This window comes from Caloenas nicobarica, chromosome 5 (genome assembly GCF_036013445.1).
Source record: "Caloenas nicobarica isolate bCalNic1 chromosome 5, bCalNic1.hap1, whole genome shotgun sequence".
NCBI lineage: Eukaryota > Metazoa > Chordata > Aves > Columbiformes > Columbidae > Caloenas > Caloenas nicobarica.
In genome coordinates, this window is record NC_088249.1 from 38,446,020 (window position 1) to 38,453,055 (window position 7,036).

The following is a 7,036-nucleotide window of genomic DNA, read 5'->3' on the forward strand; positions in this document are numbered from 1 at the left end:
AGCAGGCATGATTAATTTGTGTTCCAAGGCCCTTCCTGCCTTTGCTGTGTGTTGTCCGGTGCCTGTAGTGCTGTATCCAAACCCCTTCTTGTAACTGAGCAGGAGTATTTGCAGTTAAACAGGTGAGTTGGCAAAACTGTTCAATCAGTCACAATTTTTTTTCCCAGAGGAGTGTGTGAGCTGCAGCATGAGCACAGCCCCATTAACAAGAGTGAGGCACTCAAGGTTGTGTTGTCAGCCCGCTAAGAGCTCATCGAGGACTTGGTCTTGCAGCCAATTCATCTCTTTGTATCCCTGCTGGTGGCCTGAGTTCATGGAACACACTTCATGTGCATTGCCAGTCCAATACAGGGAGATTCCCTTCACAAGCCCAGTGCAAACCCAAGTGTATCCTGTGGCTGGTTGGTTCCTCTCCCCTTTTCCTTTCATTTTTTCAAGTGACTTTGGATATAAGCGAATTATTAAAATACAGGTGCTGGGAAGGTGCTACTAGAAATCCTCTCTGTCCTGCAGGGCTCCACACCCATTTCTCCTGTCCTCTCACAACCTTCAGGCCTAAGCAATGCTGTTCTAGAAAACTGTCTCTTCTCAGCAGCTCTTACTGCTCTCCATACTCCAGCGCTATGTGTGGTGATCTCCTTCTCTCTCTTTGTATTTCTTTTACCCGTTAATCTATATAGAAGAAAATAGAGCAGGAAAACCCTCCTCCTGGGAGCAGTGCGGTAACTTTACAGTGTGAGTATATTCTGTATGAAATAGCTGTCGCAAGGGTAGTAAAGATGAAAGATGAATCCCAGCAAATATTCAAAATGGTATCTTCCCTGCTTGAGTATACATTCAAAATCCTCAGGTCTTTCTTGTATCCCATTAACATCTCTCTCTGATTTCCCTGTAGGCAGATTGAGCTGTGAATTCTTTACAGCTATGGCTCCCCTGATACATCTGGCTTTAGTGTTCCTCTGCAGAGCCTTCTTGCTCACACAGAGTGGATGCTGCTCACAGTATACTCTGTGTTGCTCCTTCCTTCTACAGACCTTGTTTATAAGACCAGGGGGCTCCTGTTCTCCTCAGATGGTAAGTCAGTCTTGCAGGCTCTTCCCATTCCCTCTACTACGCTTGGATAACCAAGACACCCGATTCCTGGCTTGCTTTTCTGTTCAATTTGAGAAAGTTTGAGAAGTTTGCTGATGACACCAAGCTGGGAGGAGTGGCTGGCACACCAGAAGGCTGTGCTGCCGTCCAGCGAGATCTGGACAGGCTAGAGAGTTGGGTGGGGAAAAATTTAATGAAATATAACAAGGGAAAATGTAGAGTCTTGCATCTGGGCAGGAACAACCCCAGGTTCCAGTATAGGTTGGGGAATGACCTATTAGAGAGCAGTGTAGGGGAAAGGGACCTGGGGGTCCTGGTGGACAGCAGGATGACCATGAGCCAGCACTGTGCCCTTGTGGCCAAGAAGGCCAATGGCATCCTGGGGTGTATTAGAAGGGGGGTGGTTAGTAGGTCGAGAGAGGTTCTGCTTCCCCTCTACTCTGCCCTGGTGAGACCTCATCTGGAACATTGTGTCCAGTTCTGGGCCCCTCAGTTCAAGAAGGACAGGGAACTGCTGGAGAGAGTCCAGCGCAGGGCAATGAAGATGATGAAGGGAGTGGAGCATCTCCCTTATGAGGAAAGGCTGAGGGAGCTGGGTCTCTTTAGCTTGGAGAAGAGGAGACTGAGGGGTGATCTCATTCATGTTTTTAAATATGTAAAGGGTGGGTGTCACGAGGATGGAGCCAGGCTCTTCTCGGTGACAACCAACAGTAAGACAAGGGGTAATGGGTTCAAGCTGGAACACAAGAGGTTCCACTTAAATTTGAGAAGAAACTTCTTCTCAGTGTGGGTGATGGAACACTGGAACAGGCTGCCCAGGGAGGTTGTGGAGTCTCCTTCTCTGGAGACATTCAAAACCCGCCTGGATGCCTTCCTGTGTAGCCTCACCTGGGTGTTCCTGCCCTGGCAGGGGGATTGGACTAGATGATCTTTTGAGGTCCCTTCCAATCCCTAACATTCTGTGATTCTGTGATATTCTGCAATTTATCTTGATATGTTAACTTGGGACACTTTCTGTTTCATGCACAGTGATTAATGCATATCGCACAACTTTCAAAAGCATTTGCATTGACTTAGTTAATAATGCATACTGCAACTAAGCTTCTGTCAGGAAACAGAAATATAGCTAACCCATCCCACTGCAAACTCCTAATGTTACATCCAATAATCAACTCACAGTTGAGTTGGAACACACTTTATATAGATATTCTTTCTGTAAAATATGTATGGTTCAAACACTTGCAGGTAAGCAAGCCACAACATTCATTAACTCCCTTAAATCAGAATTCCAACATTTAAATTAGCATTTAAACTCTTTTCAGTGCCTTTAACTCCAGTAATGCCTCCTCTGCAAGGACAAGACCATGCAACAATTGTGCTCAGCTACCGTGGGAAACACAAACTAGGAATTGTAGCAGAAAGGCATCTTACATAACTGAAGATAGTTTCTTTCTTTCTTCCCTTTTAGGCAAAGTTCATAAAACAAAAGATAACTGATTTGTTTTCTGTTGTTTCTAGGAGCCAAATGCACACACATCCCTGTAAACGCATTCACTCAACTAGTGCTTTTGCAGCCAACACTTCCAATTACGCCTGCAAGAGCAGCCTGAAAGGAAAGGGGAAGCAGGGCAAGGAGAGAGGGAATTTGGCTTCAGTGACAAACAGCAAGCAGCCCGCAGGCAGTGGCTACAGTATATTAAATCGACTATTTCATTATGCAGCAATAGCTAGGACCCTAAGGCAGTTAAAAAGTAAGGAACTGCAGCACGCTTCCCTTCTGCTACAGTATCATAACACCATTTTTCTTCGCTTTAGCTTCTCAGCAAGTACTAAATCTAGCTGGAAGCTTCAGAAAAGCCAAACCTGCCCTCCAAGATAGGTTGCAGCATCCCTTATCCAGTAGGCACAATTTGTTTGGTCCCTTTCGCTCCCTGGAGCAAGGCTCAGAGCAGATCACCAGCCTCTCCTCGCTGACCAAGCTGCCAGTCCCTGCCATCAACACAATCGTTTCAGAAGCTGCAGACTCTTGCCCTTGGTCTGGTCCATATATCCTGCTTCTGTTAGTCATCTTTCAACCCTGATTAGTAAGATCACATAAAATCCTTTAGGTCACATAAGGTTCTTAGACATAGCAGGCAGAAACTTAAACTTCCATCATTTTAACTTCAAGTGTCTAAAGCTGGGGTGGGGGGAGAGGGGTGGATTTGCTTTTGAGTCTTCTGTGGTAGTCACGTCTTTCTGTTGACCTTGATTTATTGCAGTGCATGGTTTCATGGTCATTCCTCCTCTATTATCCTGATGAATACTGAAACTAAGAAGTTAAAAAAAAATCAGTTTACTAGTCACAATCTCACTCTGGCGTTTTTACGTTTTTGAGCTTGATAGGGACATATTCTAACAGTACTAAAAAAAATAGGCATTCATTGCAAGGAAGTGAGAATTCAAACCAGAATGTGTACGTAGTCTTGAGATGTCCCCTTACAATAACTGCTTTGAGAAAATTTATAATCTAGTAGCGGACAATTCAGCTTTGGTCCCCAAACCTTCAGTTGCTGGTGGCTCCTGGCATTTACTATATATACTACATATACTGCAAGCTGAATCAAGCATCAATACTGACCCAAAGTACTTTCTAGACAGAGGTTCTGGGGAGAGGGGCTGGGAGCTGAACAATGCTTGATCCAAGTGCTTAAAGCACTTTACAAGTTTCAAAAATGAGAGTCAAGGCACAAAGTTGATAAACCATTTTAGGTAATGTCTGAAAATATAATTACAATCACCTGCTTTTTTTGTTAAAACAACATCTTTCCTATCTGCAGTTCTATTCCTATCATAATAGCTGCGAAGCACTCTGGTGCCTTCCTGACAAGCCATCATCTATAAATTATCATACATACACTACTGCTGCTCTCCAGTGCTGTAGAAGTGCCTCTTAAGCAGAACCAGAAAGATGTAGAGAGCTTGTCAAAAATGTCAGAAATCAGAGCATTTCAAAATCTCCAGGCATTTTTTATATTAGAGTTTCTGTAATGCTGCAATTAAGACATTTCCTACATGAAGACTTCATATAAATTGTACGTCTTGCTTTATTTTTTGCTTGAGTTATATCCAATAAAAATGAAGTTAAAAAGCTGAATGCACTTTCATTTTGGCTTAAGACAACTGGCTAGCTGCCAATCTAGTTTAGCTTTGTCTTTGTCACATTATACTGTTAATTTTGAAAGCCCTTATAGTAAGTTTTTATTTATTTTGGCATTGCCATGATTTCATTGTTGATATGCCTGCGCTAAGAATATAAACATTTTATGACATACTGTGTGCTGTGACTGACAGAATATACATGTCAACATTGCTTTACCAAGAAAGAGTGCTCAGCTAAAGCAGGAGGGGGGATGGGACATGAACAACAAAAAACGGACAGTTCTATTGCTTGTCCAAATCACTCTCTGTTCTCAAATTATTGGCAGGCAAAGACATATCTGTTGGTGCCAAATTGTATCACAGCCATCAAAAATAAATCAAATGCAAGGACAATGCCACAATATGTGGATCTACAGTGACTAACAACATCAGTTGACAATGAAACATGACAATGAGAGACTGCAAAATAGAGTGTGATAATAGTACTTAAACCTCATTGGGCTGCTTATGCTGGAAGCAAAAAGTTGAAGAGCAAAGTCTGTATGACCAGGTGGGAAGCCAGAGTCCTGCAATGTTAAAGCCCAGGCTACTCAAAGAAACAGGGGCATTTGTGTCTCAGCAGACAAACACCTAGCAAAACTGCAAGGCAGATCTAACATAACAATGGCGTTTATTTCAACAAATAAAACTCTTGTGGACATCAAAAGCTAGTGAGGGTTGCCACGTTTTCCAGAACATGACCAAACGTCCAGTTCACAAGTGACGCAAACAGGAACAACTTCACCTGTGAGGAACCAGGCAGGAAGATGAACAAGCAGGAAAACCAACAGAGAAGTAGAGGGGACTAAAAGACAAAACAGGGTTTTTTTTGTGCAAGTAGCTACACATTACAGCCTGCCACTACCCTGACAATAGCTATGTGTTAGAGCCACGATGGCTGTCCTGCCATCTGCTTCCCTACCTGCACGTCTCGGGTATGGTGTGCACCTGGTATATGTTTAAGCCAAGTCTGGCCTGAAGGTTTTGGGTAGGGAGTCTAAAAGCGTGCACGTGTCTATGAAGCTCACATGTATCTGCTTCACATAAGAAAAGGAAAATCCACATCACCTATTTAAAGATTAATCTTTATGCTGAATTGGCACGCATACCAACAATGAAAAAAAAAAAATCCATCAGATAGAGCAACAATAGCAGCTGGGTTTTTTTTTCCTCTGCAGGCTCATTTCATGGTGCTTTGGCAAGGAATTAGTTTTTCACTGGGACACATCTTTGCACATCAATTAATTCACATGATTCTTATTTTACTCTATGTTTTTCACAGCATCTCCTAATCAGAAGGGGTGCAGGGGCTGCTTGATGTGCCAATAATCAATCTGACATCATTTTTCTGCCAAGAGATTTACATCAGTCAACTTCATTCTGTAACTCAGAACTTGCTTTTATCGTGCCACATCTCAGACCAATTGAATTCATTATCTCACCAAGACAGCGTGCTGATTTCAACTATTGAAATATTAACATTACAGTGAACTTCGGCTGATCCAAAGGACACGCTATCATCTTGACTAACTGCAATTTCATGACAAGTAATTAATTTGTCTTCGGTAAAACACACAAAGCGATCTTCCAGAAATTTCCTGGAAAATAGTCCCCTCCTATCCCTGCTCTTGTAAATAAACAAGACTTGTTTGCATAGGAGTTGGATCAGAACCTGTCTCACACTGCCATTATGAAACACTCACAGTTCGGGCTTTTGCAGAGCCCCAGGAAGGTTCCTGTTAACTGCTGACAGGTTTTGCAAAGACTCACTCTGGTTAGATGCTACCAGTACCTCTTTACACACAAAGCATCTCTCCTAAGAGCTTAGGAATAAAAATCTCACAGGTTTCTACTATTAGGATTAACCCTTGTCATCAGACTGACAGTCCCACCCAAAGCACAAGATGCTCCCATGTTACTTTGCTGATTTTGTTCAGGATTTCGATTTCCTTCATTTAAGTTTCCTACTGTAATTCTTTCTGTCCACAGACATCATTTAGAGCCCTTTTGTTTACTGAATTCTAATGTGTTAAAAACCAAAAACGTTGGGCTCTGCTGGAATATGCATCTATTTCCTTTAAATAGCTAATCCATTTAATAACCATATTCTATACTCTGCATACTCACAGCACTCAATACTGTCAGAAAAAAAACACTCTGCGCACAGAAAACAGTAGTGAACTTAAACCTTACAGATTTTTTTTTTTTTTTTCATTTTGGAAAACGCAAATACTCTTTATGGACTATGTTGAGAGGATTAACACAAGCCTGCTGCAGTTTAAGCACCACATTTTAAGGACCAGATTTTGCTTTGTTGAGCAAAAGATTCAGCTCCAAGATAATCAATCAAGAATGGACTCTACATATTGTCGGGTTGCTAAGTTACTAAGATCACATATGCATTAAAAATGTTTAGACAATAGATTCTCTTTTACCAAGTAGTAATTCTGGCTGTGACAAAAGAAAAAAAAAAAACACACCAACAAACAAAAAAACCCCACCAAACCAAACAACAACCCAGACAAGTTGTTGAAACAGATGCCAAAGATTTTATACAAGGAATGTCATGGCTGCTTTCTCTTTGTGCATTAACATGGTAGTGAAGCCACATGCATAAAGGGCACACAGGGCATGGCCTATAAGCCAAGAACACATTGCTCACCCATTAAAAAAAATAAAAATACTTTGAAGCACAGAATTATGCTGAATGTGCAGAATGTCTTTTAAGAGAGGACTTCTACCTACTCATGCCCTCCCTTGGGCA